The following is a 24,710-nucleotide window of genomic DNA, read 5'->3' as shown; positions in this document are numbered from 1 at the left end:
GTCCATAGTTACCTAAGATACATGATGATCTTTTTGATGCCACTGCTTGAACACAGCATTGAGATGATTTAGAGATCCTCAACACTTGACTATTAAGCCTCCACTATTCCTTTTGTTCCATGGTGAGAGGTGTCTATTAGGAGTGGTCCCATCATCAGTTTTGGGGAGGAGGGGTGTTCTGTTGTGGTCCTACCATTGCTTCTTACACATGCCAAGTTGGTACTTATGGGATTGAGCCTGCAGTGAGTTTTGTGAGGAGCTTTCATCCATTTCTGCAAATGATGTCAAGGAGTTCCTCATGTTGCCATGCTTCATGGTATCCTGTGTCACGGTGGCATTCCTAGCGTATCCATATATGAAGAAGAGTTAGTGGTAGCTAAGAAAAAGATAGTATTGACATACCCATCTCTTAGAGACCAAAATTGCTCTTCTTCTTTGAATCAGGGGAGGTCTGATAGTGGATTAAACAATATCGATGTTCTAGTAAATTCCCACTTGCAGCCACTTTTTACACGTAATGCAAATTTACTTTGGTGTCCCTTAACATCATTCTCCTTCTGATGAACACTGTTACCTCTCCTTTGTAGGTAGTTCTTTTCTCTTGCTTATACATTTTATTGACATGACTATGACCACAGATTCCTCATATATACGGCCTGGTAGGGGACCTATGTTAAAGCTCGTCAGCTTTAGTGCATTTAGGAGGACAACATGAGGACAAGACACACACTTAAAAGAAGTGATAGTAGTTATACATGCCCTAAAAATCTTCCTCCTCATTGAGACAGTGTTCGTTGGAAATCTTCTCAAATGTGAGGACTGCAACAGTGTATGCGACGATGAATGTAGTACAGTGTGGTTTTAGGAACTTGGATGTTCTAGTAGATTCACTTTTTGTAGTCTAGGTACCCACCCTTCTTCTCTAATTCTGACCTTCTTTCTGTCACCCTGTGAGCTGTGTTGGCTCCGTATTTCCCATTAAATACCTTCCCCCTCACTTCCCCCACAGACCATCATTCCTCCTTTGTTTGTCTACTGTCTGTAAAGGGGGGGGGCTCTTTTCAGATATATGTGGAGCAGTTGGGAATGTACAATCTGGTCATTTTGTTCTCTGGCATTCGGGTCTTTTTCATGGCTGTAGTGGGGACAAGATAAATCAGAAAATGGCATTAGCCAACACACCTTTTATGTCACCAACATGGTTATGCCTTGGTGGGAGGGCATTAGCTGAAAGCCATGGGAGAACGTAAAGCTGTGTAGGATATCCGGAGTATGAGGACAATAGTAGAGCTTCTACTTGAGCATCTACATTTATGGTAGCGCAGTATAATGAATCTTATGTAGTTCAGAAAGTTAAGAAATCCCTTACTAGGAAAAGAAGGATGATTCTCACTTACTAAGGGTGTGTTCATCCCTTCTCTTCAAGGATGGGTTCCCACTTAAAGCCATTGGTGTCTAGCATTTGGCTTAGAGTATTAAGGAGCTGGTAACGAGCTGTTTTCTCTGGTCCAGTGGTGCAATGTTTGATTCCCTCAGCTTCCATTGCCTAACCATGTGACTCTGAGAATGTCACTTAACCAAACTCTGTTCCAGGGCTGAATCTGAAAAGGTCCATTGAGAGCAATGCTGTATGCTGGAAAACAAACACAAATAGATATTGAAAGTTTCTAAAATGACTGCAATTTTCTGCAGTTGATTAATCCTAGAAGTAGTAAGTTTAAGTGGGGGTGTGGGGTTGCCCCCACTTTCATTTCATTTAAGTGCACATTACTGTTTCTTTTACATGGTATGGATTCTGGTGTTTCTGTTTTTAATGTATTTTTATAAAGTTAAAAAAAATCTGCAGATATACTAAAACTTGTTACATGGTTCAGAATGTTAAGAAGTCTCTTACTAGGGAAAAAAGGGAGATTTTCCCTAAGTAAGGGTGTTTTCATCCTTTCTCTCCAGTGATGGGTTCCCACTTGCAGTCACTTTTTTCACGTAATGTAGATTTACTTTGCTTTCCCTTAGTGACATTTGTGAGTTCATATAATTCTCCTTCTAATGAAAACTGTTACCTCTCCTTTGTAGGTAGTTTCTTTCTCTTGCTTATACAGCCTATTGACATTTTTTTCTTTAAGCTGCCACTTATAAACTGCTGTTCTTAACTAAGAAATCTAACTCCTAACTCAGATCACATCCTTCTGAGCATCTCTTCTGTCTTCTTTTTACTGTTAATTTAAAACCTTATTGGACATTCATTGTGAATACGTATCACCATACCTCTCAATTGTCCAGATTTTTGCCTCGGATTTTTGTGTCTGTTCCTCATAAAGTGTGTGGTTTTCTGGCAAATCACTGAGGATTGAAGTAACTAAATAATGACATACGTTTGACTTTCAGACTTTATATCCTTCAGAAAATGCATATTAACACAATTCCTGTTATTCTAGCAAATTTCAAAGTTTATAAGAACAATATTTATAACCTGTCCCTATTTTTGGGCTTTTATTCCATGTTATTTTAGGCTTTGTCCAGATTTCTTGCACAAACAGGTTGAGATATAAGCTGCTTTCATGTCAAAGCTAAGAGCCTTTGTGCTGAATCTGAATGCCTGTATTAATTTTATTACAATTTTAAAATGATTCATGCTGTCTGTATTTGTTATTGAATCTGCATTGTGCTTCTCTGTAAAATGGCAATTGGAATTGTTATTAAATTGTAAAAACGTGTAAACTGTTATACATGTTGGTGTCCAGTTTTCTGCTTTAATGTAAATGTTCACTGAAAAAAGTTTGATCCTGCTCACTTGACAGTAAAATAAATAAAATACTTGTGTTTGGAAGTGTTGCAATTCATAGGGAGGTAAATACACTCATGAATGTAAACAAGTTGTGTTGAGAGTGCTACTGTCCTATAAGTTAGTTATAACAGTAGTTTTCAGTAATGCAAATTTGTTTCAGGAAATCCAAACAAGCTTTGACATTCACAGTTCTTGCTGTAGAAATTTATTTTTTATAAGCATGAAAAAATCCTGTTTTAATTCTCTGGATATTCAAGTTCCTTTTTCTCAAGAGTATCAATATAAAGTTATGACCATAATAGAAGTGTGTTGTATTACAAAAAAAAAAAAAGCCTTACCCTTTAATTGTAGCTTCTTTTACAATATTATCTTTTTTTCAGTGTGTACTTCAAGTCTTTTAGCTTCCACTTGGTTTTCACAGCTTTCTCTGTCTGTTTAATGAAAATGGGTAGGGAAACACTGCTCTGACAGCTCCTGTTTCATTCTTCCTGTCAGAGGTAATTATAGGTCAAATGTTGACGGATTCAGTGCAGTGTTTTATTGTCCGTGCTTTGATAGATGTGCTGTTGATGAGACAAGTATTGGAATCGTAGAAAGGCTCTGCTGGCCTAGCTACTCGGCATTAGTTTCCATACGTTGGCAAGGACAGTTTATTTGTCTTCATTTTGTATTTTTCTCAGAAGCCAATGCATTGTAATTAGATAACAGAGGCCATCAGTACAGTAATGGGTATTGAGAATAGCAAATCAAGATAATTACCCCTTAAAGAGGCAGCAGTCAGTCACGATTATAACAGAAGTAAAATTCTGCTTGAATTTTAGCTTTTTATAGTGGCATTTTCTTGTTTATATTAATAATAATGAAAGTCTGCATGTGTATTCCTTTTTTATGGCTACGTACTGTGACAGCTTTGCTTACATTTGTAAACAGCATAAACAGTGTAGAAAAGGCTGACTGTGTGCTAGTCTTACTGACAATATCAATTTCTTTGTGGTCACTATCTGTTTTACTTCCGTAACTGTGAAAAGGTGACTGGCAGCTGGACAAAAGAGTAGTTTAGACTGTGTCCTGATTCTTGTATTTGAGCTTACTTTTAAAATTACCATTGATGGTTCCAGAAATGCCTTACACATTACTTAAAGCCATATCTCTCAAATACCATGATTTAAAACACATACCAAGCACTGTGAAGTTTGACTTTTGCTTTACCTCTGCTATGCCAGTGATTGCCGGTGTTCTGAATGAAACTGGTATTGTTTGGGTCCCTAAATTATTAAATCAGTAAACCAAGTTTAAACAAAAAACTTGCAATACAACTAATGATACTGGGTCTAATATTTACAGACAATGCTGTATCAGATGTAAAAGTGCGCCTTTGTTGCTTTTTGTGTGATTTTTGATTATGACCAGCTGCGTAATTCTAAGCAGTACTGCTAGGTTTAAAGGTGATGGTTATTTAAAAACAGCCAAGCCATTCAGTGTCTGTCTATAATGAAATAACAAAGCAGGATTATTGTTAGTCTTGAGGACTAAATGTGAATTAATTTTCCTTTTGAAAATAAATGTGCCCTATTTGTACAGTTATGTTCAGAAGTAGCTTGCAAGTATGCTGTATTTATTGAACTGGTCACCTTGCATAATTAAAACTTTAAATCACTGGCACCTGATACATAGGGCACTGAAGAACTAGAAAACTTAACTTTTTTCTTGTACCTCTGAATATCTGGCCAGCTTTTCCCACTGCCCTGTCGTTAATGCATACCCCAAATAGGTTTCAGGAATGCAAGGATGTATCTGCAATGAACTTGTTTGATGACTGGCCATCATACTGGCCATCATACTGTGGCAGTGATGACTTTCTTCTTTCTTTCTTACTTGCTGTTGAGTCTCCCCTACTCCAGCATGCAATAGTTAAAGCTGTGATGTTCACATTCCTTCCAGGGTTCAGTGCAGAACACATTCTTTCCTGTGTTCACTTCAGTTCACACTGTGTTTTGTAATGGGCCCATCTAACTTCCCCTCTTTAAGAAGTCAAGCTTTCTTTCAGATTTCTCACCCCATGCCCCTGAGTCCCCAGTCTTTGAAGGCAGAGGCAGTTGTCAGATACTTAGTCTTTGAACTTTTGGCAATGCTATGCTCAGTCTCCAGTAGTGTTGGAAGACAGATTACCACTGCCTTAATTAGCAGCTTGGTAAAGTAACTCATTGAGTGGTTGATTGATGGATTCAATCATTGTCTGATTATCCACTTAATCCAGTGTAGAATCATGTTGGGGTACAGGGGTTTGTCCTAGCATGTAGTGGGTGCAAGACATGAACTTATCCCAAACTGAGTACCAACTCATCGCAAGATGAATACTCATACTCACATAGCACACACAAACATGGATAGTTCAGAGGATAGGGATAACCATTTCAAAAACCAAAACAGAGTTGCGCTCAAAAATAATCAAAACCACCAAATAAACTGAAAATGTTGAGCACAGCAGGAAAAAGTTGACCCGTCCTGATATGTTATAAAAACATCAAGCTACAACTGTTATATCTCTGAATTCCTTTCCTCGCCACCAATGAAATTCGTAGATTAAGAAACTTCATTTAAATAATTATTGAATAAAAACTCATAATAATAACAAAACCCTAAAAAGCATCACCATAAACTCCTTAACCACAACAATAACCAATTTATTAAAAACATGTTAAAACTATATTGTTGTATGTGTGAATTAAAATGCAGTTTGAATGTAACAATATTATTTTGAGTTTTTAATCATCTGATGAAGTTTGGTTTGACAAAAGACAAAAATGCAGTGATTACTGCTAAAGCGGTCATGGTTTTTGCATGAACTTAAAGTTTTTATAGCATATCCGAACTGGTCAGCCTCTTCCTGCTGTGCTCAACATTTTCGATTTATTTGGATAACCATTTCACCCACAGCAAGTTTTTATATGTTCATAGGTAGGTACTAGGCTATCGGCCCAAGGGCCTATGTAAGCCTAGCCAACAAGGTTCCCTGTCTTACGCCACCCAAGAAAGTTATTTTCCTGTGCCACTGTCGAGCAGGGACACAGAAGTGATCCCCGGGGTGTATTTCCGATTTCCCATCCACTCTTCAAGATTTTTCTTGAAGAGTGCTAATGAAGAATGTTGCTTGACATAGATGGGTAGCCTGTTCCAGAGTATAGGAAGTCTCTGGGACAGGAATCTATCCCTCCAGCATGTCCTGTTTATTGGGGTGACAAGGTTTAGGTCCCTAGAGCGTGTAGCTCGGAGGGATTGGGATTTCTTTAGGTGTAGCATGTCCCAACAGCTCTGGAATTGACATAGCTTTATATGTTAGGCAGAGATCACCTCGGAGTAGGCAATATGCTACAGAGTAAAGCTGGAGTTTTTTGAAGCGGTCAGTATAGGGCATTTGTTTGAGGCCAGTAATCCTCTTTCTGAGGTAATTCTGTGGCCTTTCCAGCTGCTGCAGATGTCTTATGAGGTACATTCCAAAAGGGGTGTTGTACTCTGTAATGGGTCTAATGAGTGTCGAGTAGAGGGGAACAATGACCTCTTTTTTCCTGGATGAGAACCCTTTTATGGTGAGGTGTGCCACGTAGAAGGACTTCCTGACTACTGTGGCGATGTGCTATCAAAGGAGAGACTACTGTCCACCTGGGTCCCAAGGTCTCTTATCACACATTCGGTGTTAAGTAGATTGCTGCCTATGTGGTAGCTCATGGATACAGAGTTTTTACCAAAATGGATGACACTGCACTTTTTGGCATTGAGCTTGAGGCCATGACTCTGACGCCAGGCATCTGTCTGTAGGATGTCCACATCATTTGGGGACTTGACTATGGCTCCTAGTTTGCAGTCATCTGTGAACTTCGCTAGCCAGAGGCCTTCTGTGTTAGCCTGTACTTTAGAGAAGTAGATACCAAACAGGAGAGGTCCCAGGATGGAACCCTGTGGTACTGCACTTGTCACTGCTTTGAGGTCAGATTTGGAATCTGCAACTTTTACAGTGTGGGTTCTGTCAGTGAGCCAGTTGGCAACCCATCTTGTGACGTAGGGATTTATACCTAGTTTAGTGAGTTTAGCTATAATTCCAGAATGGGGGATGGTGTCGAAAGCCTTGGCGAGGTCAAGATAGGCTGTATGAACCACCTTACCCTCATCTACAGCTTTGGTGACTGCCTCAAAGAAGTTGATCAGGTTTAGGAGGCATGATCTGCCTTTCACAAACCCGAACTTGGTGGGATCCAGAGTTTGGAGGTTACCAATGTCTTTGTTTGAGTTCCATGATGATACGTTCCATGGCCTTGCAGACCAGGCTCGTCAGGCTAATAGGTCGATAGTTCCCGGGATCAGTGGTGGCTCCCCCTTTGTGGAGTGAGATAACTGTTGCTGTGCGCCATTCAGTGCAAAGCCTGATGCAAGGCTATTATTGAACATGGTGCTTAAGTGGGGAGCCAGTTCATTCTGAAGTTCGTGTAAAACACAGCCTAGGATGATGTCCAGTCCCATGGATGCTGTGTTTTTGGCTTTAGAGAGTGCAGCTTTTACCTGCGTAGGTGTGATTACAAGGACTCTGCATTCTTCCTGTTTAGATATGGGTATTTGTTTGCTGTAAACATCTTATGGTTTAAAAAGGAAGTGATTGACTCTCACATATTTGTTTTCGGGCTGTTTAGTGTCACCCATGCTCAGTCACTAGTTGTATAAACAGAAATTCCACACTGTCTTAGTGGATGTTCATCATGTTACACTGCTGCAGTCATCACACTTGGGTTATCCTGCCGTCAGGCGGTCCCGCAGTCAGCCAGAGTTCCAAAGTCTTGGTCCAGCGTCGGTTGCTGTCGCTTCTTCCCTGACGTCAGTGCGCCAGGGGTATATAAGATGCATCCAACGCCATTTTCTTCAATCTTTCTTGCCACTTGGTGCCCGAAGCAGAAGCAGTTCGCAAGTGCCGGTCGGCCGACTTCTGAGATTTTCGAAGTTGAATTTCAGATCGGAAGTCTTCAATAAAGCTAAGTACCCCATTGGGGAAACTTTTTTCTTGCCTCAGACCGATGCTTAAAATGGCCGAAGACCTCATTACTCTAATCAGGAGTTCCCATCCCCCTCCTGAGAAAAGGCCTAGGCAGGATACAGACGATGACTCCTCTGATCAGGTTTCCATTTCCTCTGATTCCTCTTCAGACCAGGGATACTCTTTACCCCCCTATGAGGACTCTGATGCTGAGGAATCTATCCCTTCAGCCTCTCCTCCTGAGGATTACTCTTTTGGGGAAACTTTACATACCATGAGGGAACATTTTCATTGGGAAAGTCAGGAATACTCAGAATCCAAGAAAAGGCTCAGGGATTTCCTCTTATTGCCTCAGCACAGGCCCCTGGCTATTCCGCCTGTACTAGACATTGTGGATGATGTGTTCTCTGAATCCAGCTTATCTCCTGACTCTTTGCCCCCTGCTCCAGCCAAGCCAGATAGGTATTATAGAGTCCATGACTCTCACAAGTTTCTTTACAAAAACCCTTCTGCTGATCCAGAAACTATTTCCCAAGGTCCAAAAGGGGTTAAGGCTTCCATTGCAAAAAATCCAGTACCCTCTGACAGAGATTCCAGAGCTTTGGATAGATGGGGAACGAAAGTATACACGTCTGCAACTTTAGCAGTAAAAGCTTTAAATTGCCAGTTTCACATGCTTAAGTACCAACAATATTTAATGGCTCAGTTAAAACAGAAAATGCTTGCTAGCTCAGAAGCTCCTGATTGTAAAGAAATGCAGGATTTATTGCATGCAGTTGAACAGGTGGGAAAACATACTCTGCAGTGTGGTTTTGATTCTTTAGAGGCCTCTTGTAGAGCCGCAGTTACAGCTTCTGTTATTCGAAGACATGCTTGGTTAAAAGAACAGAGTTTACCTGAACATGTTAAGGCAAAGTTATTGGATGCTCCTTTACAACATGATACCTTGTTTGGTGTTAAGGCAGAAGAGGTGTTAAAGAAAATGGAGGATAAAGCTAAATCTATGCAAACAGTCAAGGATTTCTTACAGGTACAGCCACCTCGGTTTAGCAGAAATTGGCCAACAAAAAATTGGTCCTTTCCAGTGTCAGACAGGCCACAGAGAGGCAGATACAGACGCCCAAGAGGCAGATCTCAACCCCAAGGCTCAAACAGACTGACAGTGGGGCACCTCAACCCCAAAAGGAGGTGAGGACAAGTCTCAACCTTACAGGAAACAGTCACAATGACTTTCCCTTGCGTACGCCAAGCATATCCCTTCTGGAAGCCCCCTTAGGGGGAAAACTAGCACTTTTTTCTCAAAACTGGCAAACAATCACCCAAGACAAATGGGTCCTGAATATTGTGTCTCAAAGTTACAGATTCCACTTCCATACTTTACCAAAGCTAAAAGGAATGCCGGACCTGCCACAAAATCAATGGGCAGAGGCACAAAAACAAATTTCAGCCCCCATGGACATGAGAGCTATGCAAAAAGTACCGCAACAGGAACAAGGACAAGGATTTTACTCAAGCCTCTTCCTGGTCCTCAGAATGGACAAAGCCTGGAGGCCTATACTGGACCTTTCAATTCTGAATACTTACCTGGATATTCCGAAATTCAAAATGTTGACATTACAGCAGCTTCTACCCATGCTGGGCAAGAAGGCTTGGCTTGTTACTGTGGACCTCAAAGAGGCATACCTGCATGTCCCTATCAGACAAAATTGCAGAAGATACCTCCGATTCAAAGCTGGTACAATCCACTACCAATTCTCTGCACTGCCCTTTGGCTTATCTACTTCACCCAAGGTCTTCACAAAGTGCCTGGCACCAGTAATTGCATTTTGCAGACAAAAAGGAATTCAAATATATCCGTACCTGGACGACTGCCTCATTCAAGCAGAGACAAATGACATTCTTCTGCAGCATCTGGCGTTTGTGGAAAGGTTGCTAATTTCTCTAGGGTACACAGTAAATGAAAAGAAGTCATAACTAGTGCCCTCACAACAGATTACATTCCTGGGTGCCTGCTTAAATACAACGGCCCAGATGGCTTACCTCACGCCAGACAAACAAGTGCAACTAACTCAATATTTTCAACTACTGGCAAAAACGTCCCATCTCCCAGCAAGAAAAATTCTGCAGGCACTGGGATTCATGGTATCCTGCATACTACTAATACCATATGCCAGACTGCATATGAGGAAACTACAATGATACCTAAAAAGTGTTTGGACTCAACATTCTCACAGTCTAGAAGCAGTAATTCCAATAATTCCCTGCCTACAACAGGAGTTTCAATGGTGGGCACAGGCATGTCACCTAAACAAGGGTCAGCCTTTTACCCAACCCACAGCCAGGCAAACTCTAACAACAGATGCTTCGGATTATGCCTGTGGAGCACACATGGCAGGAACATCCATTCAGGGCAAGTGGACCACAGACCAGATGCATCTTCACATCAATCAAAAAGAGATGTTGGCTGTCCAAAATGCCCTAACAGCTTTCAAGGACCTTCTACACTCAGGACAACTATTACTAAAGACAGACAACACCACAGTAATGTGGTACATAAACAAACAAGAGGGCACTCACTCTTATCCCCTATGCAGTTAAGCCATGACCTTGTGGACCACAGCTCTAACGGACCACATTCACCTGCAAGCACAATTCCTGCCAGGAAAGAAAAATACTCTGGCAGACGAATTAAGCAAAAATATCATGGACCCTCACAAATGGAAATTGAACCCACAAATCTTCAGCATGATAACACAAAAATGGGGATGCCCAGACATAGATCTTTTTGCCTCCCCTCTGAATTACCAACTACAAAAATTCTGCACAAGGACTTATCACAAACAAGCATGGAAAGTGGATGCTCTTCTGTTCAGCTGGAAAAACCTAAAAGTTTATGCCTTCCCACCACTGCCTTTCATTTCAAAGGTACTCCTAAAAGCCAGACAAGAAAAACCACAGATGATCCTGATTGCTCTAGACTGGCCACGCCAGCACTGGTACCCTATCTTAAGGAACTTGGCTCAGGGCCCACCATGGATTTTGCCCCAAATTCCACACCTTCTGACTCAACAAAACAATCAGATCCTGCACGGTCAGCTCAAAACCCTAAACCTGGCTGCATGGCAGATACTTTAGTCAAACAGGCGACACCTCTCTCTAAAGCTGTTATGGATGTCATTTTGGAGGCCAGGAGGCCTAGCACCAGGAAAGCTTACTCAGAAAAATGGAAGAGATTCCGCGCCTGGAACCAGGCTCACAGCCTTGACCCTCTTGTTCCAAACATTCCTCAGATTTTACAATACTTAACTGAGATGCTGAACAGAGGCCTATCCTTTTCATCAATTAAGATCCACGCCTCTGCCATTTCTGCACATTACAACACGGAGCCTCCTTTATTCTCTCATCCCTTGCTAAAGCAGTACCTCAGAGGGGCTAAAACCATAAGACCGCCCCGGAGAGCACCAACTCCAACTTGGGACCTCAATTTCGTTTTGGAAAAACTGACCCTACCACCTTTTGAGCCAGCCAATACAGCTGATCTAAAATTTTTATCATGGAAAACAGCTCTGCTCCTGGCAGTAACTTCAGCACGAAGAGTCTCAGAGCTACAGGCATTAATGGCAGTGGAACCTTTTATAATTTTTCATCAGGTTAGGATATCTTTAAGGACAAACCCTACCTTCATGCCATAGGTGGTATCTAGTGTGGCTCTTAACCAAACCATCCATTTGCCTACTTTTTATCCAAACCCCCAAGATAAAGGGGAGAAACTTCTGCATTCTTTGGACATACACAGGCAGCTATGCTTCTACTTGGACAAAACAAAAGCTTTCAGGAAAACTGATCAACTGTTTGTAGCATATGCTGCAGGATCACAAGGCAAGTCTATCTCAAAGCAAACTATATCCAAATGGATAGGACACTGTATTCGGTACTGCTACACACAGCATGGAAAATCAGTCCCTAACAACATTAGGCCTAATTCCACCAGGGCAACAGCCACTTCAGCAGCCTTTCTCAAAGGAGTACCTACCAAGGAAATTTTGGAGGCTGCAACTTGGAGTTCAGTGCACACCTTCACCAAGCATTACCACCTGCCTCTTTACTCTAAATCCAGAGCAGGATTTGCCACTGCAGTTCTGCAGGGCCTCTTAGCCAATCCTAACTCTTTATAGACCAGCCACCCAAACTTAGCTTTGGGATTCAACCCAAGTGTGATGACTGCAGCAGTGTAACACGATGAACAGAGTACAGTTTTGTACCTACCATAAATGTAGATGTTCGAGTGTTCACACTGCTGCAGTCCAGGTTACCCTCCCTCTATCCCCTCTGAACTAGCTGGACTTATCTATACCCTTCTATCCTATACATCCTTTGGGGTGTATTTGCTGGTAACTGAAGGTATTGTTTTTATTTTATATGTATATTTTTGATTAGCGATATGTATTGCCTGCCCACTTGGGGGCACCTGACATCTGGGGCAAGAACAACTGAAGAAAATGGCGTTGGATGCATCTTATATACCCCTGGCGCACTGACGTCAGGTAAGAAGCAACAGCAACCGATGCCGGACCAAGACTTTGGAACTCTAGCCGACTGCGGGACCACCTGACGGCAGGATAACCCAAGTGTGATGACTGCAGCAGTGTGAACACTCGAACATCTACATTTATGGTAGGTACAAAACTGTACTTTTGGTAGGGTAACTTAATAACTTAAGCTTGATATACCCACGGTGGTGGTGCTGCGGTAGCGTTGTCGCCTCACAGTAAGACGCTGTCTGGGTTCGATTCTCAGCTAGAGCATCTTCTGCGTGGAGACATGCGTGAATGGGCGTACCTTCGTTGAAGGTTGTGCGTCAGGGCTGGTAACTCGGCACGTAAAAATCAACTACCAATCATTAGCGGACCGGAGTTCCGCTGTGGCGACCCCTAACTGGGAAAAGCCGAAAGACACAACAACATCGATTAAGGGGAAATGATGAATGCTGATTCCCTGAATGAAGCTGAGCAAAAGTAAGTTGCCTACATTCATAAAGGTAAAGGAGCAAATCTCATCAGCAGCTATCTGTCCATAGAAATGCACCAACCCTGTGGGTGACCTTTTGTATTCAAAGAACTGTAGAACTGACAAGGTCTGACATTGGGAGTTTCATTTCCATCACCGCTGTGACTAAGACTGGACAATACTTTGGATGGTAATGAATAAAGTTGAAGGAATTTATATGGGGAGAACACGTAAACTGCAGAGATAGTCAGCAATAGGAGAGAGGATATTAAATATTAGGGCTGAAAATAGAAGTGAAGGAAAAGGTTCTATGTAAGTGAATGAGTAGTGGCTGTAGTAAGTGGAATGGACTAGTAATTACTGACTAGAGATAAGGTGGAGGAATAATAAATAGAGGAAGATATTGTTGAAATAGATGTCCATTCATTTTTGTGCACATGAATGTATCATGGAGTCAGTTAGACATGCTTTGGCCTTAATTTAGAATAATTGACAGTTACTTTCTGATCTAAACAATGTATTAGCATTCTGTAGTTTGTCTACTTGTTCAGAGCAAGGGGAATCACCGTAGTGATTAAGGTATTAAGGTTTTTTTAGTGGTCAGCTGTTTTTGATGCTGTGATCTTGGTGGACTGGTGAGCTTGGATATTTGGACAAGATTGGACATTGATGAATATTGTTGTGGATTATTTAGAATGTTGTGCATAGTGGTGAGTTGTGATGAAATGAGGTTGTTTTGTAGTGGTAACCAAGAATGTTTGTAGTTATGTGCAGTGATGTGATCTCTTGGGTAGGTTTGCTGTGAATTTGGCAATTTTATAATGAGTATGTTCTCTGTTTTGTAGTGTTGTTTTTTTCTAACCTGGTCAGAGTTGCTGAGGCATGAAGAAGGACGAGAAGTAGAGTAATGTGAACTGTAACTAACATTGATTGTTTTGTTGGTATGTATGTTTTTGTTTTATAAAGCATTTTTATTTTGTCTTTTGTAGTGACATAGTTTATGTTATGATCAAATTTTATTTGTGGCTGATAATCATTTCCAGAGGTTTGGTGTAAGTTACCTATTGCATAGTTATGTTTGCCAGTGAGGAAACTGAAATGTGAATCGATGTTTTGAACACTTTCTTGAGCAAACATTTTTTTTGCGTGTTTTGTATTCAGTAGTACAGATAGACGTTTGCTATTCATTGCTCTGTGTTGTAAGGGTTTGGGCTGATGAAATAAGTGTTAAATCATCAGCATATTGTACTAAAGAGGTGCTAGTTATTGATTAATGTAGATAATTAGTAAATGTTAAACAGGGGAAATCCTAGTATGGATCTAAAAATCTTCCCCAGGATTGTCTTATGCCTTTCCTCCATTTCCCCCTTATCCTGAAATTTCTTAGGAAAGCCAAAATGAGCAGAGTCAGTTGCTCTGTTGTCCCTTTTTGGCCCCAAAAAGTTTAAGTTTGCCTCCTTTGTCCTCATCTCTTGGGCAGGCCTGTAATCCTGAGACACTTATATAGCCTTTTGTCCCAGTTCCAGTGGTAAATGTGCTCAGTTCTCTGAATGGGCTACAACCAGAGTGCAAGGCTGATTCTCAGATGTGTTCCATAATGTTCTGGAATAGCTTTCCCAGATTTTTGACTTGGGGCGAAGAGGTCATCTGGCAGCCATTTCTAATTTCAGCCAAGGAGCAAATTCTGCTCCACTGGCTTATTTTAAAGTATGGAAAATTGTATTGAGAGGGGATTTTATTATATATTCTTCTTTCAATCTCCCAATTCTGCAGCAGACCTCTGGAGAAACTAACAGTCTCTTTATTTGGCCTAGCTTCTTATGGTAACCTAAAGTTTATTACTTGAAAGACTGTTTTCTTGAAGGTCATTACTTCAACAAGAAGGAATTTACAGTTGCAGGATTTGCATTTTAATCTACCCTATAATCATTTTTCACAAGTACAGAGTATCACTGCATACTAGTCCTTCATTCATGCCGAAAACTGATACTGAATGTCATGCAAATTAATCAACCGATCTTCTAATTTTCTTCCTGATTATATGGATGTCCACAGGCAACTCAGATTTTATTTGGGCAGAACCAAAACTTTAACGGAGATTCCCAATTTGTTTTATCCTTCTCAAAAAAAATGACAAAAAAGTTAATAAGGTTAATTTTTCTTCCTGGCTTTCCAATGCATTAGATTTTGCTACTGGAAATATGGGAAGTCATTACTTTAGGCTTCCTTCGGTTGTACTGCTACATTCATGGCCACCTAACACAAGCCTTCTCCAGAAAAGGCTTTAGTGTATGACACTGGTTTGTCTGCCATATGTGTATCACTGAATAGCTTTGCAGGGCATAATAAACTGCATGTCATATCCAAGTCAAGATCTGCCTGTGGAGCTGCCATAATCATTGGTATTCTTTCAGATGGGTCACACAAAATGATATAAGCTTGGGATTCTGTTGTAGAGATGATAGAGAGGAAATTCCCAACATCAAATATGAAAGAAAATATACGTAACAATAAAAGACTGGAATTTTGGATGCAGGCCTTTAAGGAGAATAACAGAAATCATACAGAATATTATAATCCATAAACTAGTAGAAAGTATTATACGAACTAAGCCAACATGGGAATGGAAAGACGAGATTCTGCCGATAGAGATGACTACAATTAGGGACATAGACAATCGATAAGATGGGGCTGTAATTTATTGGAGAAAACTTGCAAAGTTACCAAGGTATTGGGAGCAATCAACTAGAGAGGGAATGGCAAAAGAATGAGAAGAGGCCAATAATTTATTTGGACTGCAGTTTAGAGATTGCCTTCCCTATCAGGGATTGATATCAGAGTACAGGCAAAGAGAAAGAAATGTGTGTGTGTGTGTGTGTGTGTGTGGGGGGGTCGGGTTACCCTAAATGAAAGATCAGAATTGGTAGAGTTTTTAGTAGACTCTAGAACAGAAGCTGCCATTAAAAAAAGGAATAATTAGTAGAGCATATTGCATGATAACTATAAGAATCAATCAGAGGAGGTTAGAAAGGATTGGGAAGAGAGACTAGATAAGCAATTCACAAAGAAACAATCTCCCAAATCTGCAACAAAGTCTAGGACATTTAGGATTTTTGCTTGCAAATGTTTACATAGATATTTTTATACCCCAAGTAGACGCCGTAGAATTTTTTCTAAGGTAGACAGCAAAAGTTGGAGGTATGTGGGGGAAGAAAGAGGTACTTGGGAATATATTTCCTGGGGGTGCAGTTGGTTGGCGAACTTTAAGGATTCTCTGCAGGATGCAGTGTTGGAGATGCTAGGTGAGCGGATTGGTGTGATGAAGGAGATAAGTTTTCTGAGCTATGATACACTATTGGAATTGCCTAGACATGGTAAGGCCTTGCTGTATTTGATTGTGGTGGATGCCAAAAAAGCAATTACTAGAAAATGGAAATCAAAATCTAAACCAACTATATTAGAAGCAGTAAACATAGTAACAGAGATAAAACAATGGGATTGCGATCTTTAGAAAAGGTTAGGAGCAAATTATATAGGAAAAATGGGAATTATGGGAGTAATACATACAGGGGAGGAAGAAGGCAGGACTTAAATAAGCTATGTAACGTCTGACTGAAAATGATTGGGTAGATTATAAGCGATGTATAATGTTTGCAACTGGGAGTGTGTCAGTATGGTTTGTGATGTAAAATGCTTGCAACTAGGATTGTGTCAGTATGGTTCGTTTTCATTTATATTAATATATGATTGCTTATGTCATAAGTGAAGGTTTAATATGTTTAGTTTAAAAAAGGAACAGCAATTGAATAATTTATGTAATATCGCGTAGATTATATGATGTATAGTAATAAATGTGCAGTATAATGTTTGTTGATGTTAATTTTATACAATTTGATTACTTTTGTATAAATGTAAATTTGCCAGTGTCACAAGTTGTAATTCAATAAAGATGTTTAAAAATGAAAGAAAACATACTTAATGCAATGATAGATGTCCTTTGGCAGTTTCATCCTTGTTAACATTCCGCCCTCCTTTCCCTGTCTTGGGGTTCACCAGGTGCTGTCGTGGTTGGAGCATAATCTTTCTGGTTTTCTTTGAGTTTTTCTACTGGAGGCTTCAGATTGTGGGCTTCTAAGATGTGGAAAGGGAACATTTGTCCCTCAATGTTCTGGGTAAAGGTGAGGGCCTGAAGTAGCTTGGGAAAGTTTTGTAGGCTGAGCTGACCTCAATACCTGCCAGTCTTAATTTTAAAGGTAGTGGAGATGAAACTGCCAGCACATATCAGTCATTACTGTATGTATGTACATTTCGGTTAATTTGGAGAGTCATCACTTGGCATAATCTTGTTTGAAATGATACAGCCACCCATCATCATTATTTTTGGACTTTTCGAATTAAATTAGGGCTCTAAAAATGAATCATAAGTAGGTAGTCATAAAATGTACTTCTGAAGGAGATGACCTGCAAGCTTGGTGGGGAGGTCCATAATAAGCAGGTAGAGGTAGGACATTTTCATATATTTCATAGTTGCACATGGAGTACAAGAATCACTGCCAGCTTGTAAAATGGCAGTGGTTTGTCTCATAGTCTTTGAAGATATTTAGTGGAGTGCCCGTTCAAAACTGTGCTGATGTTACCTTTGCATGGCCACCACAAAAATAGGCCAGGTAAAAATTTCAAGTTTTTATGAGTTCACAATAGGTTTTAACTAACGTACACTATCGAAATTTCTTTGACAGAATGGAGAGTGGCAAAAAGTGTTGTATATTCCTGTGCTTACAGCTCAGAATGCAGACACAGGTAAGTGTGTTTGTGCGAGTGTTAGTGGGTTTGGGTTAGAATAAGGTGGAAGCTTTAGTGTTTGGTACATGTTTCAGTGTCTGAGTCCATTTTCTGTATTGGTAGGTTTTAGAAATGTAAGGTGTTGCGTTAGGGGTAGGGTTGGGGTTAGGGTTACTATGTATTAGTAAGATGGTGGAGGGGGCTTAACATCTGAGTAAATTGGGCCCAACTTTGTTACAGTAATAAGAATTACATTCCAATTAAAGATTAACAAAAAGTCTGGTGAAATACTTGGAAGACAGAAAAATAAGTTGAATAAAATGATGTGACCAGAAAGACTGTGTAAGTGCAGAGTACGTGGTGAAAACACACACACACACACACACACACACACACACACACACACACACACACACACACACACACACACACACACAATATGTAGATTGCTTAGAGATAATCAGACCTCAAGACTGTACACTGGATTTTTGAGCTGTGAAGCCTGTATAGTATGAGCAGCATCTTCTCCAGCAATGAAAGTGGGCAAAGTCACAGGAATAGCATTTTGACAGAAGGTCTTCAGACCTTGGAATGAGTGAAAAAAACAGCATTTTTTCATCTATTAGGAATAGGAATGGTCAAAAGATGAGTTTTCAATGTGGAAATAAATGCAGTCATCATATACTGTCATGTAAATGGCTAGTAAAGGCAAAAGTGTTTCAAAACAGGACATTAAAGAAGCATATAATAATACAGCACAATGTGGGTCTTTTTGTTACTCGTTTTAACAGATAAGGGTGGTCTAAAAATGTGCTGTTTCAGATGGCTAAATGGTAGAAAGAAAGAAAGAAAGAAAGAAAAGAATAGCTTTCACTTTGTTGTGCCAGACTACAGTGGTGTAGATGCTAATGTCATTCCTCTCAGAAGAAGTCATAAAAGAAGTCCGTGAAATTGATCACACACAATTCTAGTGAGTCAGTAGATCGAGCTTTGTTGTGCTTGGTGTGGCAGATTTAATCCTGTTAGCAGCAATATGTTGTGTTGGGGAGCAGCAGAGTCATGTACTAATAATGCAGATGACTCTGGTACAAATGACTTACGAAATGGGCATTGTAAGGCTTTAGCTAGATGATCCCCTGATGAACAGAGTGGGTGATGAATGTACCTTCTTCAGTCTTCATTTACAATTGTAATGTGTGTCATGGAGAATACCTTTTACATTTTTCATATTAGGAAGTTTGTGTTTTGACTGATTCAGAAGAATGGTAGTTAAATAACCAGGTTAAGTTGTAGAACCCTAAAGGTATGTTCATGCTGTTGTCATTAACAAGTACATATGTATTTAGCTTAAAAACTAGTGTTGTTAAGTGGGATGCACCAGAATAAAATTACAACCAAGGAAGTCTGTGTTACAGTGCCTGATGATGGACCTGGCTACTTTCAGCAAATATTTATTCCTTTAATTAAAATCCAGAAAGCTAACAGTTGTGTTTATATATTTATGAACTGAATTCATAGGTATTAATTTGCAGATACTGTGGAAAGAGTACCGCAGGGGCTTGGAGTTTTTGCTTGTCATGGAGGTAACTCTAGGATGTGGTGGTGCAAACCAATGAAGTAAAATATAACTTTACAGAAAGGGAGGTTTTGTGAAGGAGGACTTTCTAGATTCAGCATATTCTGTTAAAATACTAGAAATGCAGCAGCAGGAGAAGTCACCAGGGTAAAAGAACAAAAGACTTTCAGGTGGCATTAGGGAGGTTTTGGCAAATCATATAGCAACTCAGAAGAGTGAGAGGTAGAACATTGCCCAGGCTGTTATCAACAAGGTTGGAGAAGTTCTGACTTCATATGGGGAATTTGGTGGAGAATACTAGTAACAATTTAAAGACCCCCTCAATCCAGTGGATGTGTCCTGCACTGATGTAGTAACAATTTAAAGAGCCCCTCAATCCAGTGGGTGTGTCATGCACTGATGAGGCAATGCCCAAATCAAGGGATAGGATTGGATCCATTTCTCTGGATGAGGTGACCATATGTGTATCACTGAATAGCTTTGCAGGGCATAATAAACTGCATGTCATGTCCAAGTCAAGATCTGCTTGTGGAGCTGCCATAGTCATTGGTATTCTTTCAGATGGGTCACACAAAATGATATAAGCTTGGGATTCTGTTGTACAGAGGATAGAGAGGAAACTCCCAACATCAGATATGAAAGAAAATATACGTAACAAGAAGAGACTGGAATTGTGGATGCAGGCCTTTAAGGAAAATAATAGTAATCATACAGAATATTATATCCATAAACTAGTAGAAAGTATTCTAAGAACTAAGCCAACATGGGAATGGAGAAATGAGAAAACTTGCAAAGTAACCAAGGTATTCGAAGCAAGTAACTAGAGAGGGAATGGTAACAGAATGAGAAGAGGCCAATAATTTATTTGGACTGCAGTTTAGAGATTGCCTTCCCTGTCAGGGATTGATAGAGTACAGGCAAAGAGAAAAAAATGGGGGGGGGGTACTAAATGAAAGATCAGAACTGGTAGTTTTTAGTAGAATCTTGAACAGAAGCTGCCATTAAAAAAAGGAATAATTAGTAGAGCGTGTTGCATGATAACTATAAGAATCAATCAGAGGAGGTTAAAAAGGATTGGGAAGAGAGACTAGATAAGCAATTCACAAAGAAACAATCTCCCAAATCTGCAACAAAGTCTAGAACATTTAGGATTTTTGCTTGGAAATGTTGATTATTTATTTTTATTTATTTATTTACATTTGTTGACCGGGCTAGTCTAACTGGATACATGTCCATTTTCAGTAGAGGCCTGGGGAGAAAAGCTCCAAGCATAGACAGAAAACTTATTATATAATATTAATATATAAAAAATAAGCTATTATCAAGTGCAGATAATAACAATATTTGAATATTTGTGAAAGAAAAAAAGAAAAACAAAAATATTGTGTGCCGAGTTATTTAGAGGGGAATGAACTAAGATCAAATACAGAAGAATAAACAGTATTTGACAGGGAAAAAAAACACAAAGAGTAATACATTTTAAAAAAGTTATAAAAAGTTTTTTTTTTTTTTTTTTTGGTTAGTTTATTTGTTAGCACAGGTAGGAAACATAGTACAGCATAAAGGATATCGAAAGGTTTGAGCAATATAGTACACTGGAGAAGTGAAGTAAAAGGGAGAGCAGGAATGGGTAAAGTGAAAAATCAGTTAGGGTTTGTGCAGGGACAAAGCCAGTGAGTTTTAAGATGCTCTCTGAGATGTTTTTTTAAAAAAGATGTGTGGAAGAGAGAGTAGAAAGTTCACTTGGAAGCTGGTTCCAGGCTTTTCCCACAGTGTTAGTGAACAAAGAGTCCCCGGCTTTGTTGTTAGATTTAATAGTGGAAACTAGAAACTTATTAGCTGAGCGAAGAGTTGAAAGGTTTTTGTAAGGGGTAGTCAGATTAGAGAGGATTGGGGTATTATTGGGGTGGTAAAGTATCTTTTGGGTTATAGTAAGTTGATGACAAAGTAGTTGGTGCTGCAGTTCTAACCATCCCACTTGTTTGAGGTTGAGACAGTGGTGGGTTCTAAAAGGGTTGCCAGTGGAAAATCTGGCTATAGTTTGTTAAGGTTGTTTTTAGAAAGATTAGTATAAATGGCAGCAGCATAGAACAGGGTAGAGTTCAGGTGAGTCTGGGCTATAGTGGTTCTGTCTGTTGGTGTAAGGAAGGGTTTGATTTTATACAGGGAACCTCATTTTTTTGTTGACAGATTTTATGGTAGTGTTGATGTGATCGTCATAGCTAAGGTTGTTGTCTATGGTTATGCCTAGGAGACGGGTAGTAGTATCAGGGGATATGGTGGTTCCATTGTTAGAGGTTATAGTGAAGAGAAATTGTGGTGATTTTAGAGTAGGAGTAAAGAGTAACAATTTTGTTTTTTTGGGGTTCAGGAGGAGGCAGTGTTGCATGAACCAATTTTCAACAGTATGAAGTACAGATTGGGTGAGGGTCTGGAGTGAGGTTGGGGACCTAGCTGAGCAGATTAAAGTAGAATCATCAGCATATTGTATGCAGGTGGCTTGAGGAATTTTAGTATTTAGGTCATTAATAAACGTTGAAAAGAGAAGAGGGCCTAGGATAGAGTCTTGAGGTACTCCAATATTTACGGGGAGGGGAGTTGAAAGCTTATTGTCCCAAAGGACTGCATGATGTCAGTTGTCTAAATAGCATTTAAACCAGAGTAATGCCTGTGCGTCCAGTGAATGGGCTTTTAATATCTCAATAAGCAGATTATAGCTGACCATATCAAAGGCTTTTGAAAGGTCGATAAACAAAGCGGAGGAAAGAGAGTTATTGTTACGATTTTTGTTTATACAGTCAGAAAAGGATAGCAGGGCAGTTGAAGTACTATGGAATGGTCTGAAACCATGTTGGCAGTTGGCAGGTAAATTGTTGTGGAAGAGATGGTCAAGTAGTTGTTGGTGGATGCATTTTTCCATTACTTTAGCTATAGGAGAGAGTGGGGCGTTTGGTCTAAAGTTGGAAATATCAGTTGATGTCCCACTTTTATGTAGAGGAGCGATGTGAGAGGCCTTCCATATAAGAGGGATTTTACTTTCTGAAATAGTTCTATTAATAAGGATAGAAATAGGGTAGGCAATGACTTTAGCTGCAATTTGCAGGTATTCTGCTGGTATACAGTCAGCAGAAGGTGTGCATGGTTTGAGTTTTTGAAGGAGGTTACAAATGAGGGATGTAGGTACTGGTTGTATGTGAAAAGAAGGAACTGAATTTGTTGTGATATTAGGTGGGAGGGAGCAAATGGGTGGTAGAGTATTGGCTAGAGTTTGTATGGCTTCTATAAAGTAGTTGTTAAAGGAATCAGCTATTATTTTAGGGTTATTGAGGGTGATTCCTGATGGGGTGGGAGACTTGGAGTGCCCTGGGTGAAGTAATTTGTTCATAGCTGACCAGAAATTTGTGTTTTTTGTTTGTGGGTTTGTTGGAGGTGAAGGTAAAAGTTTTTTTTTGGTCTAGCAGAATTTCATTTTTGGTGGCATTTCTTAATTGTTTAAAGTAAAGGTGGTCAGAAGGGCTTTTAGAGGCTCTCCACTTGGCCCAGATTTTATTTCTTAGGAGGATTTTTTGCCTAGTTTGTTTTGTGAGCTATGGGGCAGTTTTGGTCTTTATTCGGGATGAGCGATAGGGGACATGGAAATCTAGGATTTGAAGGAATCTAGTATTAAAGTAGGTAACTGCTTCATCAAGTTGAAGATGGAGTAGTGGTGACCAGTCACATGCCTTCAGTTCTGTTTGGAAGTTCTCAGGGTGAAAGTTTTTTTTAGAACGGGAGGTTTTGAAAATAGTAGCATTGGGCCTGTGAAGTTTTTGTTTAATTATATAGGTAAGAGCATGGTCACTGATGTCATCTGGTTTATAATTAGTAGGGTGACTATTTATGAGAATCCAGTCTAGTGTGGTTTCCTTACCACTTTGTGATTTCTAGTAGGGGTGGTTATCATTTGAGAGAAACCATAAGGATTTGTGTGGTTAATGGGATTGGGGGACCAACAGGTAGCCCAGTCTATGTTAAAGTCACCTAACACATTGGTTTCCTGGGGTAGGTGGGTAGATAGGCCACTAAGTATATTTTCTAGAGTACTGATATTGTTACCGGGTGGAAGATAGGAACAGATTATATAGATGGATTTATAGTTATTGATTTGCAGTTGGCTAAAAGGGTTTCTGCAATGGAGTTTGTGGGAAGTGGCACATTGAAGGGTGATACTTGGAGTTCTGATTTATAAAACATGGCTACCTCCCCCACCTTTTTTGGTAACACAGTCTTTTCTCAGGATGTTATATCCTGGGGGGTAATCTCATGGTCTTTGGTTGAAGGTTTAAGCCAAGTTTCAGTAATACTGAGGATATCAAATTTGTGTACATCTAGGAGTGCATGAAGATGGGATATTTTATTGGTAATGCTACGGATGTTAAGGTGAGCTGTCAGAAGGGAGTTAGATGAACTTGTTGGGGTAGAGGTGGTGTGGGGTTTTTGGTTAAGTGGGTCACTGGGAAGACTTGTATTGGGGCCAAGGTTTGGATAGATATCACCATTTAAGAGGGGATGTTGTTGAGGTTTTTGTATTAGTTTTATGATTTTAAAATAGTTGTAAGGGGGTTTCTTGTCATGGAAGTAAGTGATATGGGTAGATCTGTGGTACTTTGGAAGGGTATAGCTAGAAGTAGAGGTTATGTTAATGTGAGAATGGCTGGGTTTGTTGGTAGTGGTGGTACTGTTTTAGCAGAGAATAATGTTCAAAGAAGGTTAGTGTGAATGCTAGAGTTAGGGAATCTAGAATAGTAGCTAAGAGTAGGAGGTATGTGTAAAAAGAGTTATGTTTAGAGGCCATTGGGTTGAATAGGTAAGGGTGGTGCGAGGTGAAGGAAGGTGTCTTGTATTGTGTAGGAGTAAAGGTGTCTAAGGTGAAAGTAGAGGTGACAGAAGAAGGGAGAGAGAGAGAGTTGTAAGAGGTAGAGTGGATTGAGAGAAAAAGTTTAATACGAGTTGTTATAAGGTTACAAATGTGAAAAGGAAGTTAAGTTTAGTTGGTAAAACTAGAAAATAGAGGTGACAGAAGGAGGGAGAGAGAGTTGTAGGAGGTAGAGTGGACTGAGGGAAAAAAGTTTAATATTGAGTTGTTATAAGGTTACAAATGTGAAAGGAAGTTAAGTTTAGTTGGTAAAAGCAGGAGGTAATAAGTAAGGACATAGATATTTTTATACCCCAAGTAGACTCCGTAGAATTTTTTCTAAGGTGGACAGCAAAAGTTGGAGGTATGAGGGGGAAGAAAGAAGTACTTGGGAACATATTTCCTGGGGGTGCAGTTGGTTGGCGAACTTTAAGGATTCTGTGCAGGATGCAGTTTTGAAGATGCTAGGTGAGCGGATTGGTGTGATGAGGGAGATGATTTTTCTGAGCTATGATACACTATCGGAATTGCCTAGACATGGTAAGGCCTTGCTGTGTCTAGTTATGGTGGATGCCAAAAAAGCAATTACTAGAAAATGGAAATCAAAATCTAAACCAACTATATTAGAAGCAATGGGATTGCGATC

This window comes from Protopterus annectens, chromosome 7.part0, assembly GCF_019279795.1.
Source record: "Protopterus annectens isolate FY-2018-M chromosome 7.part0, PAN1.0, whole genome shotgun sequence".
Classification (NCBI taxonomy): domain Eukaryota; kingdom Metazoa; phylum Chordata; order Ceratodontiformes; family Protopteridae; genus Protopterus; species Protopterus annectens.
This window is presented reverse-complemented; position numbering follows the sequence as displayed.